Source organism: Nothobranchius furzeri, chromosome 9 (genome assembly GCF_043380555.1).
Source record: "Nothobranchius furzeri strain GRZ-AD chromosome 9, NfurGRZ-RIMD1, whole genome shotgun sequence".
NCBI classification, from domain to species: Eukaryota; Metazoa; Chordata; class Actinopteri; order Cyprinodontiformes; family Nothobranchiidae; genus Nothobranchius; species Nothobranchius furzeri.
The window spans coordinates 32,094,747-32,116,196 of NC_091749.1; the positions used below are offsets into that span (position 1 = coordinate 32,094,747).

A 21,450-nucleotide genomic window follows, 5' to 3' on the forward strand; every position below is an offset into this window, starting at 1 on the left:
GGTGTGGATGCAAGTTTTTGGAGGGGCGGATATTCGTTTTTAAAAAACCCCGGCTACGTGTGGACTAGGCCTTAGACAGAATTACCACAATGGACCGACACCAAACAAAGACAAGACAGGGCTTAAATACACAGGGAGAACAATTCAGGAAGCAGGTGTGTGGGGTGAAGGCTGGAGGGAAGGCAGGTGATAATAATTATCTAAATGGGGAAACAGAAACAAAGGAGGACAGATAAACCTAAAGCTAAAAACACAAAACCAAACTAAAAGACTGCGGGAAGGGCTCTCACACACACACACACACACACACACACACACACACAAACACCAAACTGGGGTAGGACACGCACATGCACACACACACACACACACACACACAAACTCTTGAGCAGGGGAATGAATGACACAGGACCTGGGAGGAAACGCTTTTAAAGGTGCTACAACATAAGACACATAACTGAGACGCAGACAAAGGACACATGAGGGCACTATGAGATGCAAAAGGGAATCAAGAGAGGGATGGAGGAACATCAGGAGACACATGAAGGAAGACGCAGACGCAGACCATGACAGTACCCCACCCCCCCCACCCCCACACCCAGGGGCGGATACCAGACGCCCAAACACGAACAAACAACCTCAAGCACAAGACAAGACAACACAGGACATGAGAAAAATAGAGGAAGATAGAGGAGGGAAAGAACAAAACACAAACCAAAAAGGGCGGGCGAGGTGGGAACAGGAGACCCCAGGAGGCCGGTGACAGGGGACCGGGAGGCGGGACCAGGGAAGCCTAGGGGGCCGGCGACGGGAAACCCGGAGGCGGGACCAGGGAAGCCTTGGGGGCCGGTGACGGGGGATCAGGAGGCGGGGTCAGGGAAGCCTTGGGGGGCGGCGACGGGGGACCAGGAGGCGGGACCAGGGAAGCCTAGGGAGCCGGCGACGGGTAACCAGGAGGCAGGACCAGGGAAGCCTTGGGGGCCAGCGACGGGAGACCAGGAGGCGGAAACAGGGAGGTCTAGGACTAGACCGTACATCCAATTCACTTCAGAAAACCCCCTCAAATGCACTCTGTGAGGAGTTTGCAGCCCACTTCAGAGGGAAGGTAGACACCATCAGACGGAATATTTTATCCTCCAAAAGTAATAAGGTTTTAGATAAATCTGAATGTGTGTCTATACCAGAGGAAACGCTGAACAGTTTTGTCCTGGTAGAAGCTGAGACTCTTGATAAAGTTTTCTCCTCAGTGAGACCCACCACATGTGTTCTGGACCCAATTCCAACTTCGTTTTTTAAACAATTTTATGGATTTTTTTGTGATGAGATTTTAACCATGATGAATTGCTCCCTTCAGACGGGGGTCTTTCCTGCTGCCTTTAAAAGGGCGGTGGTGAGGCCCCTGTTGAAGAAGAGCAATTTAGATTTTAATGAATTAATCAATTATCGACCGGTATCCAACTTACCATTTTTAAGCAAGATTTTAGAAAAGTTGGTTTTAAATCAACTAAATGATTTTATAAACACTAATAATGTCCTAGAGAAATTTCAGTCTGGTTTTAGGGTGAACCACAGCACCGAGACAGCCCTTCTGAAGATTTTAAATGATTTTAGAGTAAATTATGATAAACAGAAGTTGACAGTGTTGGTTCTACTGGATCTAAGTGCTGCCTTTGATACAGTAGACCACACTATTCTTTTAACTCGTTTACAACAGATTGGCCTCTCTGGTGCTGTACATAGATGGTTCACATCCTACCTCACAGACAGGACTTTCATGGTGAGTTTGGATACCTGTTCCTCTAGGGTCCATGGGATTACATGTGGTGTGCCCCAGGGTTCAATTTTAGGCCCAGTGCTTTTTAATCTTTATATGCTCCCTCTTGGCAGTGTCATCAGGAGACACGGGGTCAACTTTCACAGTTATGCTGATGATACACAGTTGTACATCTCCGTGTCTCCGGATGACTCTCGGTCAATGGATGCACTTTTTAACTGTATTTTAGACATCGAATCCTGGATGGCAGAGAACTTTCTCCAGCTCAACCAGGACAAAACTGAAGTTTTAGTCATTGGTCCTGAGGCCCAGAGAGAGAAGCTTTTACCGCAATTACAATCTCTGTCTTTTAATCCATCTGAACAAGTGAAGAACCTGGGTGTGATTTTTGACTCTGAGCTGACTTTTATCCCACACATTAAAAATATAACAAAAATAGGTTTTTATCATCTAAAGAACATCGCCAGAGTCCGCCCCATTCTCTCCCGGGCCAATACGGAGACGTTGATGCATGCTTTTATCACCAGTAGGATAGATTACTGCAATGCCCTGCTTTCTGGTCTTCCCAAAAAGAGCATCTCAGGCTTACAAATTTTACAAAATTCGGCAGCACGTGTCCTGATGAAGACCAGGAGGCAGGAGCACATGACACCAGTTTTAGAATCATTGCATTGGCTCCCCGTATGTTTCAGGATCAATTTTAAGGTTCTTCTAATGGTTTTTAAGTGTCTTAACGGTCTTGGGCCTTCTTATCTATCAGAACTGCTTTTACAATATGAACCCTCGCGGACTCTGCGCTCCTCTGGCAGGCGTCTCCTGGTCATCCCTAAAGTCAGGACACAAACTCACGGTGAGGCGTCCTTCCAGTGTTATGGCCCTCGCCTCTGGAACGAGCTGCCGGAGGACCTCAGGGCCGCAGAGAACGTTCATGTTTTTAAGTCAAGACTCAAGACCCATCTTTTTAGGTTAGCTTTTATCTAAATATTTACTACAGTTTTATTTCTCGTTTTACATGATTATATTTTATTACTTGCTTTGTTCTATATGATTATATTTTAGCACAGTTTTATTATTTAAATTATTATTTTACTGTCTATGATTTTATTTATTACTTATTTTCTAATTGTTGTCATTTATATTAGCTCTTTTATTACATTTTTACTCATTTTAATCCAGTGTTTCCTCTGTGGGGGCCCTCTGCCCCGGGAGCGGTGGTCGACTGTAGCTTCCTGGGCGCTCTATAGGTGGGGGTCTATGCTCCCCCTCCACTGAGCGCCCTGACTTAGTGTGGAAGACCTGATGCTGCCGGGGCAGACGGCTCCTCTGATGGCGTTTCCTTGCGTTACCTTACTTGGCTCATCTGGACTCAGCCTAATATAATTTTTACTCCTGTGTGTGTGTGAGTCTGTGTTTGTGTGCGTGTGATTGCATATGTTTGTTAATGTTTTTAACCTGTTATGGGAATCTGGGGTCATTTTGTAAAGCACTTTGAATAACACTTTGTTTGAAAAGCGCTTTAGAAATAAAATTTGATTGATTGATTGATAGGGAATGCCAGAGGACGGGGAAGGGATACATGAGACTCAGGAGACTGGGACAGTGACTGGAACACTTGAGGCTGGAACACTTGAGGCTGGAACACTTGAGGCTGGAACACTTGAGGCTGGCACACTTGAGGCTGGCACACTTGTGGGGACTCTGGAGACTGGAACACTTGAGACAGGAACACTTGTGGGGACTCTGGAGACAGAAACACTGGGGACGTAGACACTTGTGGGGACTCTGGAGATGGGAACACTGGGGACGTAGACACTTGTGGGGACTCTGGAGACGGGAACACTGGGGACGTAGACACTTGTGGGGACTCTGGAGACGGGAACATGGGGGACGTAGACACTTGTGGGGACTCTGGAGATGGGAACATTGGGGAAGTAGGCACTTGTGGGGACTCTGGAGATGGGAACGTCGAGACTTGAGACTGGGACGTCGACTCCGAGGCTTGAGACTGGGACGTCGACTCCGAGGCTTGAGACTGGGACGTCGACTCCGAGGCTTGAGACTGGGACGTCGACTCCGAGGCTTGAGACGGGGACGTCGATTCGGGAACAAGAACCTCTGACTCGGGAACGGGAACCTCCGACTCGGGAACGGGAACCTCCGACTCGGGAACGGGAACCTCCGACTCGGGGACGGACCGGAGCCTCTTGGACGGGCTGGACTGAAGCCACGTGGACGGGCTGGACCGAAGCCTTGTGGACGGGGCTGGACCGGAGCCTCGTGGATGGGCTGGACCAGAGCCTCGTGGACGGGCTGGACCAGAGCCTCGTGGACGGGCTGGACCGGAGCCTGTGCGTCCTCCGGAACCACCACCAAAGTAGAATGCAATGCGTCCTCCGGGACCACCGTCGAAGTAGGATGTGATACGTCCTCCGGGACCACCGCAGAAGCAGGATGCGATGCGTCCTCCGGGACCACCGCAGAAGCAGGATGCGATGCGTCCTCCGGGATCACCGCAGAACCAGGATGCGATGCGTCCTCCAGGATCACCACTGGAACAAGATGCGATGCGTCCTCTGGGACCACCACTGGAACAAGATGCGATGCGTCCTCCGGGACCACCACTGGAACAAGATGCGATGCGTGCTCCGGGGCCACCACTGGAACAAGATGTGATGCGTCCTCCGGGACCACCGCTGAGGCAGGATGCGATGCGTCCTCCGGGACCACCGCTGAGGCAGGATGCAATGCGCCCTCTGGGACCACCGCTGAAGCAGGACGCTGTGTGTCCTCTGGGACCACCGCTGAAGCAGGATGCTGTGCGTCCTCCGGGACCACTGCCGAAGAAGGATGCAATGCATCCTCTGGACCACCGCTGAGGCAGGATGCGATGCGTCCTCCGGGACCACCACGGGAACAAGATGCGGCGCGTCCTCCGGGTCCACCGCTGGAGCAGGATGCAGAGATGGTAGATGGAGTTCAGATGCGGGTCGCAGAGCAGGGGCCTCTTGGGTAGGCGGTACAGCTCTGGCGTCTGATGAATTATTTAGTTCAGTCCTGGTTTGCAGAGCAGGGGCCTCTAGGATAGGTGGCACAACTCTGGTCTCGGACTGTCTCCTGGGTTCTGGCTCGGGCTGCAGAGCAGGGGCCTCTTTGACAGGCGGCACAACTCTAGCCTCAGGAGACTGCTTGTGATGGCGGCGACATCGACCTCAGGCACGGCTCTTAGGAGGTGCAGAAATGCCAACAGACGCCGGCAACGCCAACTGGACCTGGTGAAGGTTCGGTGGTTCGGCCCATCGGAGATGCAGAGATGGTGCCGATTTCAGAAGAGGAGGATGTGTTACAGCCCACCGGAGAAGATGTGGCGGCGCTGTCAGGACCAAGTGAGGGTGTGGTGGTTGGGCCCATCAGAGACGCTGAGATGGCGCCAACCGGTTCAGGGGAGAAGGAGATGAAGCCGGTTCTGATGGTTTGAACCAGGGCAAAAACGGACTGAAGGTGGAGATATGGAGGAGGAGGTGGCAGGAGCAACTGGTTGAGAAGGTCACGGCAAAAAGTGTGGAGGAGCAATGAAGCAAAGTCCCAAAATGACACAGTTTTTAGATCTTCTACGTCGAAATGATCAGCAACCCACCGCATGGCTTTACCTCCCAAACAAAGCACCATGAACGAGACCTTGTCGAACTCCGAGGATTTAAGGTCCAGAAAACGGGCGCAGTCTCGAACGAAATCCCAACAGGTGTCCGGGTCGCCATAATAATGGTACATCTGCGCTTGTGTACCAGGAGGTTCTGCTGGGTCCTGGGGTGGTCAGTCCATTCTGTCACTTTGCAAGGTTTGTAGGACCCAAAATGCAGTTACCCAGGATGGCACGAGGCAGGAGTTGTATATATATAAAAAATCTTATTATTTTAGGATGACCCAAACAACAAAAATATATCCCAAAGGCTGGAAGCCAAAAATCCAAGAATCCAGATAAAGATCTGGAAATTCAAAAACACAAGACGCACGAGAAGACAGACAGAATAACCACAATGGACCGACACCAAACAAAGACAAGACAGGGCTTAAATACACATGGAGAACAATTAAGAAAACAGGAAGCAGGTGTGTGGAGTGAAGGCTGGAGGGAAGGCAGGTGATAATAATTATCTAAATGGGGAAACAGAACCAAAGGAGGACAGATAAACCTAAAGCTATAAACACAAAACCAAACTAAAAGACTGCGGGAAGGACTCACACACAGACACACACACACACCATCACACTCAAATGCACTCACACACACATACACTGAACTGGGGTAGGCCACGCACACACACACACACACACACACACACACACACACACACACACACACACACAAACTCTTGAGCAGGGGAATGAATGACACAGGACCTGGGAGGAAATGCTTTTAAAAGGGCTACAACATAAGACACATAACAGAGACGCAGACAAAGGACACATGAGGGCGCTATGAGACACAAAAGGGAATCAAGAGAGGGATGGAGGAACATCAGGAGACACATGAAGGAAGACGCAGACCCAGACCATGACATTTAGTTGTCTGAAAATGTAACACGTTTTTAAAAAATGCCGCGATAATACAAAAAACCGTGATAATTTTGGTCACAATAACCGTGAGGATAAATTTTCACACCGTGACAACCCTAATCTGTACCTTTGCATGTCTATATTGGAAGTTACAAAACACAGTAGATACATTTCTCATGGTAAAACCTTATCCACTGATTTCTTTGCTCTAAGCTTAAATAAGGCATATGCCAGTGCTGACCGATTTGAGCTCATGCATATGGTCGCTGTAAACCTCTTATAATACATTCTCCATATTCTGGCTTCTTTAAAAAAAGATGGAGATTTATGCATGATAAAGAACAATTCTAATAACGTTCCATCCATCCATCCATTCTCTGCAAACACTTATCCAAGCAGGGTAGCAGGGTGCTGATGCCTATCTCCAGCAGTCTCCGTGCAAACAGGCGGGGTGCACCCTGAACAGGTTGCCAGTCCATCGCAGACAGGCAACTTCAGTTTCACAGAATGTTTAGTTAGTATGATAGAAATCACATAATTCATTTAGACTTTTTCTGATGACACTTACTCCACTTCTGGTTTGTCGGGATCCTCGCTATAAAATTGTATCTATAAAGATTAATCACAGTGTGTCTGCTCAAAGTCTCACTGAAAAACTCGCTTTGTTTTCTTGTTTTTGTTATAAAATGTAAAAAAAATAAACGAAAGCTGAGTCAGAAGGCGAAGCTCTCGATGTACCAGTCGATCTACTTTCCTACCCTCACCTATGGTCATGAGCTTTGGGTAGTGACCGAAAGAACAAGATTGCAGCCGAAATTAGTTTTCTCTGCAGGATGGCTGGGCCTCTCCCTTGGAGATAGGGTGAGAAGCTCAGTAATCTGGGAGGGGCTCAGAGTAGATTCACTGCTCCTCCACATTGAGAGGAGCCAGTTGAGATGGCTTGGGTATATGGTCAGGATGCCTCCTGGACGCCTTCCTGGTGAGGTTTTCCGGGCGCGTCCAACCGGGAGGAAGCCTAAAGGGAGACCCAGGATGTTGGAGAGACTATGTCTCTCACCTGGCCAGGGAACACCCTGGGATTCCCCCAGAGGAGCTGGCCCAAGTGGCTGGGGAGAGGGAAGTCTGGGCCTCTCAACTCGCCTGCGACTCGACTCCGGATAAGCGGACGAAAATGGATGGATGGATGGATGGATGGATGGATGGATGGATGGATGGATGGATGGAAAAAACATGTATTTGGTACCGGACTGTTCTCTGCAGTGAGGCTATTGTATTTTGTTAAAAAATAATAAAGTCACAAAATATTCCCCCTTAAAACCGTCCCCATACACTAAATAAGTGGCCGAGCTAATAAGACTTGAAATAACAACACATTTATTACCTCATTCTGACCTGATGATATCAGGTGTTTCTGATGACCTGGAGGTAAAGTCAGGCTCTGTGTTTTCTACTTTGCTCTTCATGACGAGACACATTTAGTGAGGGTAATTAAAGACTGCTTTGGGAAGTGAAAGTGTATTTTGTCACCAAATGAAAAGCATCCTTAATTTTGACATTTCAACTGGATTTTCAGAATCTAAAATCTTATAAAAAACATTTGAGATTGTCATGTCCTGTGTCCTCGTCTCTTCCCTTTCCCTTGTGTTTCCTGTCTTCTTGGGATCTTGTTTTCATTCATCCTTGCATCCATCCCATTACAGTCTCTCCTCAGGATCCGGTCCTTCACTATTTTCCCCTTTCTAACATGTCATCTATTATTAGTTACTAGATTAGATTTATGTTTTTCTGTATTCTAACACAATAGAACCTAACGACATCAACAATCCCTCTGGGCAGGGAGGTGGGGTATTCACAGGTAGTTTCAGCTCGTTAAGCAACAAAAGACAGCTACAGTTTATAAAATCGACCAGTCAGAATATACAAAGCTCCTTGGATGAGAAGCAAAACATCTTCAAGAAACCAAGAAAGCACAGTTACCTTCATTTTAACCCTTTGGCTTACCTGGCTTCCTCCTAGATCTGTTAGTCTCACCTGAATTTGGGTCCTCGTCATTTTGAAACTTGACAGAGTTAACATATTTTGGCTGGAAACTCGTCTATAGTATAGTATAGTATAACTGCTGTGTCCTATTATTCCATTCACAAAGACGTCGTGACATGAAAAAAGAAATGTAGCTTAAGGACGCTGATCTGGATTCTTTAAGCTGTAACAATCTAATACGTTTAACAAGGTGACAAGTAGGAGCACAGGCGTGTCAAAGGTCACTGACCAACTCAGCAGAGGCTTTTAAGGAACCTTCCAGGGAAACTGAATTGAGCAGAACTCCATTGAGGCTTTGCTGCAAGCTGATCAAAAGAAAAGCTTAAAAAACTCTATTTTAAACCAGTTCTGTCTTAACGGGACCAAAAGGTTTGCAGCTGAATTACTGTCTAAAAATGACAGATTTATTATTAACTCACTCATTTTGACTTGGCTTATTTTTTTAAACATCTTTGTGATATTTTGCACTGAAGCTATGGTTGACACTTCTGGTTCAGATTCACAAAAAATGGCCTCCTACATAAGTAGGACAAAGGGAGCCTCAGCAGAATTTCTTTGTTTCTTCTACTCATGCCTTTCCTACCCCACCGTGGACTCTCTGAATAGCCCACCCTGAGCTCCGTCTTCTCCCAAGCAGACTCCCTCCTGCCCTCTTCTCCGTGGGCCCCGGGTCTTTGGCTGGGGCCGGCTGGCACAGCTGCACCAGGAGCCGTGCTGTCACAAGCGCTTAGAGTGACAGCCACTCACACTTCATAATGTCCCTCTCACAGGTCACCGAGCGACAAGCTGGGTCACCTCGCTCCAGCAGGCAGCCTCAGGGGAGTCAGAGTCCCCCTCCTCGACACACACACCACCACTAACTCCCAAATCTCTCCCTCGTCCACCACCTCTCCATCAAATTCCCCTCCCTCCCATCAAGCCCCCTCCTCATTCTGCCCAAGTAGATGAAGAGACAGAGGGGGCAGGTGGAGGGTGGAGGTGCTCCATCCTACCTTCATGCCCGAGTCTGTGCCAGGGTCACCGTCAGGGTGGGCATGCCATTGCTAGTTGTTCTGATACAGATGATGCTGACAGTGTGAGTTAAAGTCAGTTTGAAATGCTGGGATGGTGATTGTAAACCTCAGAGGAACATTATGATGTATTATCGTTCCTGATACTGTAGGTCTGGAGGTAATGGTGTGGAACACAATAACAACACAGATGCTACGCAGTCATGGCGCCGTGGCGCTGCGTTAAAATATTTAAAAAATGATCAAATGAAGGAAAAAGCTGAAGCTTTCAAGTTGTAATTTTACATCTTTCATGCATTCAGTCTAAGGACAAGCATTCACAGCATGTGACCAAGCAGTACTGAGTGAAGACAAGTGTTACAGTTGTTCTCTGCTTGCTTAATAACAGGAAATTAGGAACGGTGTTACAGTGTGATTGTTAATGCCACAGTTACACAGATAATCTAGAGACCGAGGCTCTTATTCAGTAAAGCATTTCGCATTGCAAGTGCAATTTAGATTTTTAGTTTGTCTATGAGCACCCTCAAAAACGGACATGTGGGCCACCTTCTGAGCTGCTGACCAAAGAGCATCTCTGGGTCCTGGAGCAGTCTGACCACATTTAAATGAGATATTATGCATTCATTTGAAGGAAAACCCACCCGTGTTTGGCAACAAGCGGGATATTAATCATCTTGCTGAAAGCTGGTGGTGTTTGCATCTCAGGGAAGAAAAAATCTGGTAAAGAATCAATCCAGTTTAGTGCCCCCTCAACAATCGGATGGTGGGCACATGGACATAGCTTTGGGGGAAACAGGGGGGATATGCCCCCAATTTACATCCCCTGCAATTTTTACTGTCCAAAAACAATAACAAGCTATATTAAATAGACACTGGTAGAGCACTAGGACCAAGCGGAAAACAACTACTTGTGTTGAAGCCTGTTTCCCATTAGAACCGTCCATAAGCTCATCTATTGGCTCTGCTGATACTTTCTAACGTGTGATTGGCCATTATTGCCACATGTGTACTTGACAGTACTGCATTCTTGACATTGCATAAAAGAGCCTCTAGGTTGTAGTTTAATACATATTTTTGTATAATTACTGTAAACACACACACACACACACACACACACACACACACACACACACACACACACATATATATATATATATATATATATATATATATATATATATATATATATATATATATATATGCTGTAATATTCTCCCCCAAACAAAAATCTCCCGTTCGTCTCGCGATGAATCCTGGATGAATCCTTTTCACCAGACCTGTCCTTGAAATTCAGGGGACATGTGGATGTATTTAGAGTATTTAGAGTTGTCACTTTGCTGTGACTTAATGCATACCTAGAAGGACGCAATCCTTAGATATATATGGACACCGCGAAAGCTTCACTGTAGGGTAAAAATGGTTTCAGAACATGAGAGCTGAGCTTAGAAACTAAATAACAAAAAGGAACCTAGAGAATTGTTATCTTGAGGAACGATTATCTTATGCATATGCAAATTCTCTCTCTCTCTCTCTCTCTCTCTCTCTCTCTCTCTCTCTCTCTCATTTTGTGTGCACTGTTTGTGTTGTGGTGACTGAAACTCTGAACTTCCTGAACTTTAGGTTTAACCAAACTACTGAGCACTTTTTGTGTTGTGCTTTGTATTTTTGTATTAATGCAGCTCTTTTTCTATGAATCTGCATGTGAAACTTTAAGAATCTCCACTTTTGACTAAAATGCTATCTGCATGTGTCTGAGAGGTGGGAATTGGACGATAAACCTAAAAAAATGTCCTTTCATCCTCCCGATGGTGTGATATGAATTCAATGGTAACCGCTAAAAGGAAGTGCTGTAATCTAAGTTTCATTGTCATGTCAAGCTTGGGTGAAGCAGTATAGGAACCACCAGGTAGGAACCATCATGCAAACACCTAGTGACACTAGGACTAAAAAAAGTGAAGGACAGCAATGTGTGCGTGCATCCCCAAAGGAAGTAACTGAACTAAATTTTATCCAGTTAGTGAAAAACACACATCTAAAATCCCAGGGAGGCAGCCGGTAAGAGAAACTTTTTCAATAATATCTTGTGTGGACATTTCTGCTGCTGCTGAGGAGCATTGATGACATCACTGACCTGGCAGGGCTTGGCCCAAAATGTTTGTTGCCTGAAATGCTCTGGTTTGATGGAAAACTTACTGCCTGTCTGGTGCTTGCTGTTTTATAGTTGATTTACTGTTTCCTTTTACACTCTCTCTCTCTTTGGTTACTAGGGTTACTTTTAGGCTGTTTGTTGTTTTCAGTCAGATGAAGAGATTGAGATTGTGTTTCAAGCTGTGTTGTTTGATTAGTTATTGGTTAGTTTCACATGAGATAATCTTAACTAAAAGATAACTACTTGGTTTGTGTTCTTGTGATTTACAGTAGGGTGACATCAGTTAAACTGGACCACGTACTGGTTAATCACTTGGTAAACAGTAACTGGGACTGAATTGTGAATTTGTTGTTGGTTTTACTCGTGGTGTGGACTGGTTAGAGACCATCTCTCCCTTGGGAACACACGCAAAGTTGACTTAATTTCTTCAGATCATACCAATTCTGCATACAAGAATGGTGTGTGTGTGTGTGTGTGTGTGTGTGTGTGTGTGTGTGTGTGTGTGTGTGTGTGTGTGTGTGTGTGTGTGTGTGTGTGTGTGTGTGTGTTTGTTTAGTTTCCTGTAAATGTTAGATCTGCACACTCAGAAAGGAGATGTTATCAAAAAAAGGATCTAGTATGATCTGACGTGCATTCAGTCTCCTTCAGTGGCAGGCTGCTGCATCAAAGGTGTACAAAGGAACGTTATTGTTGTTCCTTCCTCCCAGCAGCAGTTACACTCCAACCACCACTGCTCCCAACAAAACCAGTAAAAGCTTTTGCATTCCTGCTGCTTTTTGTCGTTTGCACAGTTTCTACCACTTGGATAATTAATTAAATTTTACCTTTATTTTTTGATAAACATTATTATTGTATTATTGCAGTAGTGATATTGCTCCCTAACGTCAAAGGGTTTTCACCTGCGACAAGCTACCAACTGTCAAATGTCTAAATTAAAGTTAAAGTCCCATCAGTTGTCACACACACTGATGTGTGTGCAAAATTTGTTCTGCGCATTTGATCAGACCATACCTAACACAACATGCCACCCAGCTCCTGGTGCAATCTACTGTCATCTCCCGCCTCGACTACTGCAATGCTCTTCTAACTGGTCTTCCAGGCTGTACTGTGAAACCTCTTCAAATGGTCCAGAACGCAGCGGCGCGTCTGGTCTTCAATCAGCCAAAAAGAGCACACGTCACCCCTCTGTTCATTGAGCTACACTGGCTACCGCTAGCAGCACGCATCAAATTCAAATTGCTAACACTAGCATACAAAGTCTGAGATGGTACGGCTCCCATCTACCTGAATCCTCTTGCAAAGGCTTACGTCTCGGCCCGGCCGCTCCGTTCATCACAGGATTGTCGGCTAGCAGTGCCTACACCACACTCAGGACAATCCAGACTCTTCTCATGCATCGTTCCACAAATGTGGAATGACCTTCCAAGCTCTACCAGAACAGGGACTTCCTTTTCTATTTTCAAGAAACTCCTGAAGACCCTGCTCTTCAGAGAGCATCTTCTTAACTAGCACCTTCCCTGCACCCGTCCCTCCTCTCTACTGTCCACTCCTTGTTCCCTCCTCTCCATGACTGATGTCAATTTGTTGTTGTTACTATTGTTGTTAGCCTCAAGGGCAAAATGCCGATTATCACTTGTAAGTCGCTTTGGACAAAAGCGTCTGCTAAATACATAAACATAAACATAAACATAAACATTTGACTCATCCCCTGGGGAGCGGTGAGCTGCAGACACAGCCGTGCTCGGGAGCCATTTGGTGCTTTAACTCCAAAACCCCTCCCCTAGCAGGGAGGCATTGGGTCCCATTTTTGTCAAAGCCTTTGGTATGACCTGACCAGGAATCAAACCCTGATCTCCCGGTCTCAGGGCAGACCCTCTACCACTAGGCCACTGAGCTGGTGAATGAGTAGAATTCAGTTAAATCTGCTCTGAGAGTTGTTCATCCCTTTGAAGCTGGGAAATTACTTAAAGACCAAGTTCACTTGTTTTTTTTTCCAACACATTTGCAGTGATCTCTAGTACAAATGAGTGCCTTGTGAGATGATCTCTGTGGAGAGGAAAAAAAGCTCTGGTGCTCCTGTTCCAGGAACTTGAAGTGAGCCAGAGGAGTGGTGAGCTGAAGACGGCAGGATTTGGAGTTTTATTTCCTGATATTCAGACATCTTGCCTCTGATTGGCTAACAGCAGCACAACTCTACCACTGAATCCATTTACTCTGCGACATTTCTGTTTTTTCTCCAAAAATAACACAAGCCTGAAGAAGCTCTGCTGTGTAGACAGCTTCTACTAGCTGAGTTGTGCTACCTCCCCCTGGACGTTAAACAGCCTTCCTTGTCATGAGCTAAGATGGGTGATTCCATTAACAATAATTAATGCCAATAATTTTTTTATGTGACGTACAACTGAATGGTTTTTCTAATCCAAGCATTTCTTCGTGTTTCCCCTTCTATTTTGTATTGGCAACTAACACAGGAAATAGGGGTAGTAGATATTTTCACATTTAGCTTGCATCTGAAACTCGAAGTGACCTAGTAAGTAAAAAATGGTCATTGATGAGCATTATCTGTGTTCTCCACCTCATTATCTAAAAAGAAAATAAAGTCTGATCAGACATCATTACGACCCATTGCAATGGGGCCAAACAGGCAGTCTCTTTATTAGATTTGACATGTCATAGCAAACAGATTTAACCTCATAAGTGCTAAAACTCGTTACATCAACATGTCATTTTAGACGCAGCTGGTCCAGATCATCCATTTGGCATCTACAGCTCTAAATAAAGGGTTTTAGTTCTGCAAAAACAAGAGAACAGACTTTACATTTAAAACCACAAGTTCAATAGAACTTTGTGTTAGATTTACGTCTGTTGTTCAGAAAAAAAGAAGAATGTTTTCCATCTTTACGCACTGACAAACGACAAGTTAAGCATGTGCATTTGGGGTCAGATTAGCTAATTGAATGTGAAGCCTGGAGATGGCTTCAGCTGTGAGTGAGAGGCTTCACACCCGATTCCCGTTACTCAGACAGTCACGCCCCGAGAGCGGTTAATTCACTGAAGGTGAGCATACACCCACTGAACAATGTGTGGCAATTAATTTCGCTCTCTCTCCCACATCTGGCCCTTCTCTGTGACCGTGTCTCTGCTGTGCCGTGTCGTGTGTCAGGCTAGCCCGGCCTCTGCAATTTCACACGTAAAGGACCCCAATGAAACGTGAAAAGAATACGTGGCATTGTTAAATTGCATTAAAGAGTTTAAAACTGTAGATCCGGATGCAGCCCCCTCCCTCCTTATTCAGAGGAAAACAAAGCAGTAAATGTGACCAAATGCTCGGTGATGAGATGTGGCAGTGTGTAACGTGCACAGAGGATGCATTTCCACAAAGGGGAACATTCCATCACCTATCACACCAGAGGGATTGTTGAGACCCTTTCCTTAACATAAATTAATCTCTGTTTTTCCCTTGAAGTTGTTTTATTCAGAATATTCTTAGTGAAGAGCAAGAACTCTTTAGAAGAGCAAGAAAGTTTTATTTTAAATCATTTGCTGGACTGAACTTACATTTTGGAAACTGAAGTTTCCATATTCAGTCCTGTGATCAGACTTGGTCCTAAAGCAACAAATATCTTTGTTTTAGAGACATTTTTTTCCCAGTTTTCTAAAAACTCGAAAAAATTTACATGAAATGTTGGGTTCTTTCCCATCTTTTGCAATAAGCAGAATATTAAACAATAATTGTTTAATTCCTGCATCTTGACGGAGCCATTTACCACTCGTTAACCCAGAGGTTGGTTAACCGTGGTCCCTGAGGGTCACCATCCTGTGTGTTTTAAGCTACCTCCACACTGTGGCAAGCTTTTTCTTTTTTGTGTAAATGGAACAAGACCTGACTCTGAAAAATTGAGCCAAATTTCATGCAACTTTTGCATCACTGATGTGTGAAAGTCATCTCAACTCTGCACCAGACAGTAAGTAAGCAATGAGCAATACGAGCTTTACTTCTTCACTTCATAATCTTGTCAGCTTGCTGCACATCTTCTGAATTTTTACACACGTGCAGCTTCCATAAACTATTTGCGGTGCAGTCAGGTCACGTTAGGGCCTGTTGACACTGAAGTCACATTATAATAAGCAAATTAGAACTGAGCATTGGGACCTACATTGTCCACAAATCCTTAGATGAGTCTTTGCTTCATCACTTCTGATTCAATAGTTGAAATTACCATTTCAGCGTAAAGTTCAGGGGAAGGCTGTCGGTCGCATCATTAAATCTACAATGGGAAATTTAGAAGAAGAATTAGCTGAAAATGAAATAAAGTCATAATATTGCATTTGTCTAAAAACCTCTACCACTAACACAAAAGCAACTATCAAAGCAAACATTAAGTATGTAAAGGGCCTTAATAGTGCATACTTCAACCTACCTCCATTTCAAACAATGTTGATTGTTACAAATTATGTTATTTACTTTATTTTTTAATTGTTAATGTTTGAAAGAAAAACAAACAAACAAACTACTGGACCCTCCGGCTGAACCGCAGCACTTGCCTGGGTCCTCCACACATGACACACTCGTGTACCTGGCAACAGAGCACCACTGGTGTGAGAGGTTCATGGCTCAATAACAAAAGAGAAGGACAAACAGCCTGCTGCTACCACTTCAACTTTAGGACAAACTACCCGAATCCCATTTGAAGTCAAGCATAACAAAAGACATTTGGACATGAGCTGTTTTTACAAAACGATGCCGTCAATTTGTCGCAACGCTGAAGCGTCATCAAGGAACCTTTAGGTTGTTTATAGGTGATCAGACCATGGCGGTCATGTGGCGCAGTCGGATCCTTTTCACAAAACATTACACGATGGTGGCATTAAGGGGGTGAGCGCTGTGCTGCCACTGACTTCTGTTTATCTTGGACATAACTTGCTTTTTATTGCGATCGAAGCCGCACTCTAGGTTTTTTTAACGAGCCGCTCCTAAAGATGTCTGTCCCCATTAGACCTCCAGCTCTAATGGAGAAAAGCTCCAGGTGCGCTGCAGCACTCCAGATTATTATCTCAGCTGACTTTGTTTACAAAAGCAAAATTTAGGGCCAATGTTTACTTTCATTTTCAACACATGCCGGCTGAAGCTCGGCAGTAACTCCTCATGTGATCGTGGCAAATCCCTCTGTTGTGCCTAGGCGCAATCGCTGTTTATAAGACAGAAAATTACCGCTATGTTACTAGCAAGCGAGGCGGAACGATTGCCACAAAATTCATGCATCGTCATGCGGGCATGGTGTGTTTATAAGACACACCGTTGCAGTAATATTACGTTGATTTGCCGGCATGGTGTGTCTTATAAAAATGACTTTAGAAAACGGTGACTGGTGTTTAGCGCTATCTCGTTTCCTCCGGCATCGTGGGTCTCCGGTTCTGGTAGAAACATCTCAAGGAAGATATCCAAGGGGAGGGCTGAGTATTCCAGGACCGTGTTTACATTCAAAACCTAGTGTGTTCTGTTGCTACGCCTTATCAGCTTTAATTGAAATCAGATGTTTTGAAGCAGAAACACCTTTAAATGTGTAGGATAGTGGTCCTTGAGGATCAGGACTGGGAATTACTACCACTCAGTACTAAATAGCTTTTGTAACACAAGACTCTACTTTCAAAATAATGTAAATCTAAACAATGTCAAATGTTTTCAAATCAGAAACTTCTCATTCTTTCCAAGTTTGTGAAACTATTAAGCTTCATTTCAGTCAAAACACATGCAACTCATAGCCAGACTAACAACACTGGTGTCTCTATGGGGAGAGGTGTGAGACAAGACTTCAGGAATCTTCTACAAAATCCAAACTACTGTTGGAATGAGATTAAGAAAAAACATCAAAGTAGAATTTCATTGTGAATATATTTACTCATGGAATTTGCCAACTGTACTTGAATATTAGATTTACACCACCTGCTTTTATTTTACACCTGATATTCTCATATATTCTTGTGCTCTGATTTCCTCCCATAGTTTAAATATCAAATGGGTATTTGTCTCTAAATGCAACACAACTAGGCGGTGAAGCAGCGCCAAAACTAGCGCCCCCTGGTGGCTGGTTCCTAAGTCCCACCCACTCCATTTAAAACAATGAAGCATTTTATTGATTAAAAAAACAAAACTACACCTCACATCTTTTTTTCTGGTATTCATTATGGTTGATTTACACAGCTCTCACTCTACTGGTTAGACTTCACAGTTTCCTTTTTTTTATACATTTAGCCAGAATTAATTACTTTATGCCTAAAATAGCAGTGGTTGTAATTGGGTCTGTTGTCTCTTGGTTTACCGTACTATAGACTAGCAAACTGTCCGAGATGTCTCCCATCCATTGTCCTTTTTTTTTTGCTGAAATGTCCTCAAAAAACCTGAATGAATGGTTGGATGAAGTTAATTTAATAGAACTTTTCTTCAGTGCAAGAACCCCCCACCCCACCCCACTCCACCCAAACAAACCTAATGGTTGAATATGGAACGTGAACACCAAAGTGACATCTAGTGTGTGGAGGTTGTATTTGCTACAATAGAACAAGATTTCCAACTGTCGGGATGCCAGGTTTGCTGTCGATTCGTGAAGTGACCAGGCAGCCAGCCCCATGTCCAGTGATAAATCGTACAGGGTAAGGACTTATTTCTAGTAAAATGTTTGTGTTACATTATTTATCATTAGAACATCTTCTGGGCTCAGAAGGAGCTGCTTGACTTGCAGAGTCCGCCATTTTCCACAGCGCCAGCCTCGCTGTGCGGAGCGGACTGTTTGGCAAACCGCATGGCTAGTAGATGTAAACATAAACCCAGTATCATTAAAATATAGCTTTTAAAGGAAATGGAGTTCCTTCATTCTGCACGCCTCTAAGTGCCTTGTGGACATATTATCTTAAAAAACAAAGCTTTTTATGAAACTGTTCAACTGCAGACTCTCGTATTGATTTTGACTTCAATAATCAAAAGAAATAATCAAAGCTACGACAAATGGCATAAACATTATCTTTAAGTAAATAAAAAAAAGTTTCTGAATTTAAGGTTTACTATTTTTTCTTGCCTTGAACACAACGTCTCTCCCCTCCACCTCACTGTCTCCCTCTCTGTGCCGCTGTGTCACTCACCCTGCTTTAGGGCTCTGGAGATATTTCAAACATATTTGGGAAATCAATCTTACAGCAAACTGAAGGAAAACATCGAATGTCATTGAGCAATAAGTATGAAGCCTGTCAGCGGTGGAGCTGAGAGCCGGGCCTCCGGCGAGTTTGGCCTGCCAGCATCCCAGTGAGAGGCTTCGTCAGCTGGACCCCCTGCTTCTGCACACACACACACACACACACACACACACACACACACACACACACACACACACACACACACACACACACACACACACAATCGAGCATGCATGCACACACACACACACACACACACACACACACACACACACACACACACACACACACACACACACACACATGCACGCAGATATCTGACAGAGACAATTACAGTGCAGTTTATGCTGATTTGATTCACCATCGTTCCTTATTCAGAATCTGAAATCCCTGTTAATAAAAGCATTTAACTTTACTTTTCTAACCCAGATGAGTTGAAAAAGAACATATTTGTGAGCGATTTTTAAAGCAGAAACAGTTCTTAGTTTGTTTGGTAATTTGGATTATTCAGATTGGTAGGATAATTGATTACTACAAATTCAACTGTGACAATTGCCGTCCCAGCTGATTATTTTGTCTGGTATTTTCATGTGAACTTAATGAGTTTTGGTCTATTTGTCTAATTTCACAGGTGCACTGTAACTTGAATGCTTGAAACCTTTTGCACAATGATGCATTGATTGAATGATCAAAACCTCATCAATAATTAATCAGCCAAGGAACTGAGATTTCAATCTGATGATACTGTAAAAACTAAAAATTTTATTTTGAAAATGTGCTAAACTTTCCAGAAACAGTTGAATTATCCACATGAAGCATTCGTTACATTAGCTGGTAATAATTAGGTGTTGCACAGAAACTCCCCCCACTCGGACCGAACTCACCTCTGGCACATGGTTCGGCGCCACCCTTCACATCTAGCTGAGGCCAAGAGGCAGCTGTAAGGAGACACAAATGAAAAACATGAGAGGAGGATGGATTTCAGGAGGCAGAAAGTGGAGAGGGGCAGTAGAACGGGAGAGACCTGGCCCAGACAGACAAGTGAAGGGAAGCAGAAATTGATGAAACAAGATGTCACCATTGATGGGTCATTACACCCAAGCATAGACTGTACATATACTGGACAATTCGATTCCATAGGCTTCAATTTCACGTTATCTGTCCATAATGGGAGGTGTCCACCACCGCCATTTTGACCGTGTCACAGGTTCCGTCCAGCCCAGACAATTCCATAAAAGGGAAGAGAGGAGGCGCTGAGGGTGTGGCTGTAAGGCTGGGCTCGAGTGACGACACCCAGGCGAACTAGCTACGAGCTAACCTGAAGCTAACCCTGGCTAACCCAAAGCTAAAGCGGAGGTGGGAGCCGAGCTAACGGATGTAGCCACCTAGCTTCAACCCAACCGGAGCTAACTGGAACACCCATCGACCTGAACCTTACACGGAGTTTAGGTGGAGGTTTTCTGCGCCTGTTCGTGAGAAGTACCTGTATTAAAAAAGTTTTAAATCGGTAAGTTTATAATTTATTTCCGTAATGAAAACATTTTGCTTTGAGCAAGTTTTCAGTAGTTTTTTTTGGCGCTATCACTCCTGAGTCGCACCAGCCATTAAATGTATCATGAAGAAGAGAAAATTTATTTAAGTCGTATTTTGGGGGGACATTTTATTATCTTTCTTACAAAATCTGAGACCAAGCGTTTCACATTGCAACACAAGCACCGGTAACCATAACAGAATTTACAGCCAGCAGAGGAGAGGATGGCGGTGTTTCAAACCCTCCCGGCCGGCGTGTAGAGCTCATTCCTGGGCTGGAGCCGGCCCTCAGCACCCCGCCACAGGCTCTAACAGATGCTGGCGGTGTTTCATATATTTCCAAAACGTAATACTTGTTTGTATCTTGTACAGCCAACTAGCCTTTATTCTGGACTCAGTACAATTTACCAAAAGTAAAGAGACATTATACAGATGAAGTAAGCACAAGATAACTTACTGGAAGACACAGAGTTATCATCAGAACCAGAACAAGAGAGCCTGATAACAGTCATGTGAAAATAACAGTTAAAAAGTATGTATGTATAATAGAAATAAAAATATATTAGAATTAGTGTAACTCACTGTGATCCAAACAATAAATCAGCCATAGCTGATTAGTAAATATGACATGAGGTCTGGGAGTTTTTAAGTTTCATTCTTTTATTACATTTTTTTCTTAGATCTATTAAAAGGTCACCATGGCAGCCTGTGTGTCTCCAACGTCAGCTACACAACGCAGCGTGTAAGTTCCAAGTACTTGTCTTGACCACTTCATGAATGGTTTTGTACTTTAAACAGCTAGGCCAAACCTGTTATTTTTTCCTCCATAGCCATTTGGATCATTGGAGACAGCTGAGTGAGGCGTGGTGCCCAGAGAGCTGCAGAGACAACCTTGGCCTCCCTGACGTCTGTGTCTCTTGGTTTGGTTGGGGCGGACCATCGACATACATACATGTGCCGACACTTTGCGCCCTGTTTTATAAACTGTAGTGTTAAAAATAAATGTTTTTGCTCAATTACTGGAATTTCTTTGGTTAAGACAAAAGTGAGGAATAATCATTTACAAGTTATTTGTACAACAGGCCCATTTTAAATCCCAACAGTTTCTTAGCAGACAATAGAAATGTGTTCTTTACTAACTTTACTTGGTTTGAAAATCTTACTAAAATAAACTTGAGTGCCGTATTGCAAAACCCAATCATACT

At 44.3% G+C, this 21,450-nt stretch overlaps 1 long non-coding RNA gene across 1 annotated transcript; it reads left to right on the forward strand.

The window, feature by feature from the left end:
- Window positions 1–19,992: 19,992 nt before the first annotated feature.
- On the forward strand, window positions 19,993–21,261 carry LOC139071758 (uncharacterized). The gene is made up of 3 exons (XR_011521572.1): window positions 19,993–20,222; window positions 20,926–20,987; window positions 21,076–21,261. It is a non-coding gene; the product is annotated as an uncharacterized lncRNA (long non-coding RNA).
- Window positions 21,262–21,450: the final 189 nt, after the last annotated feature.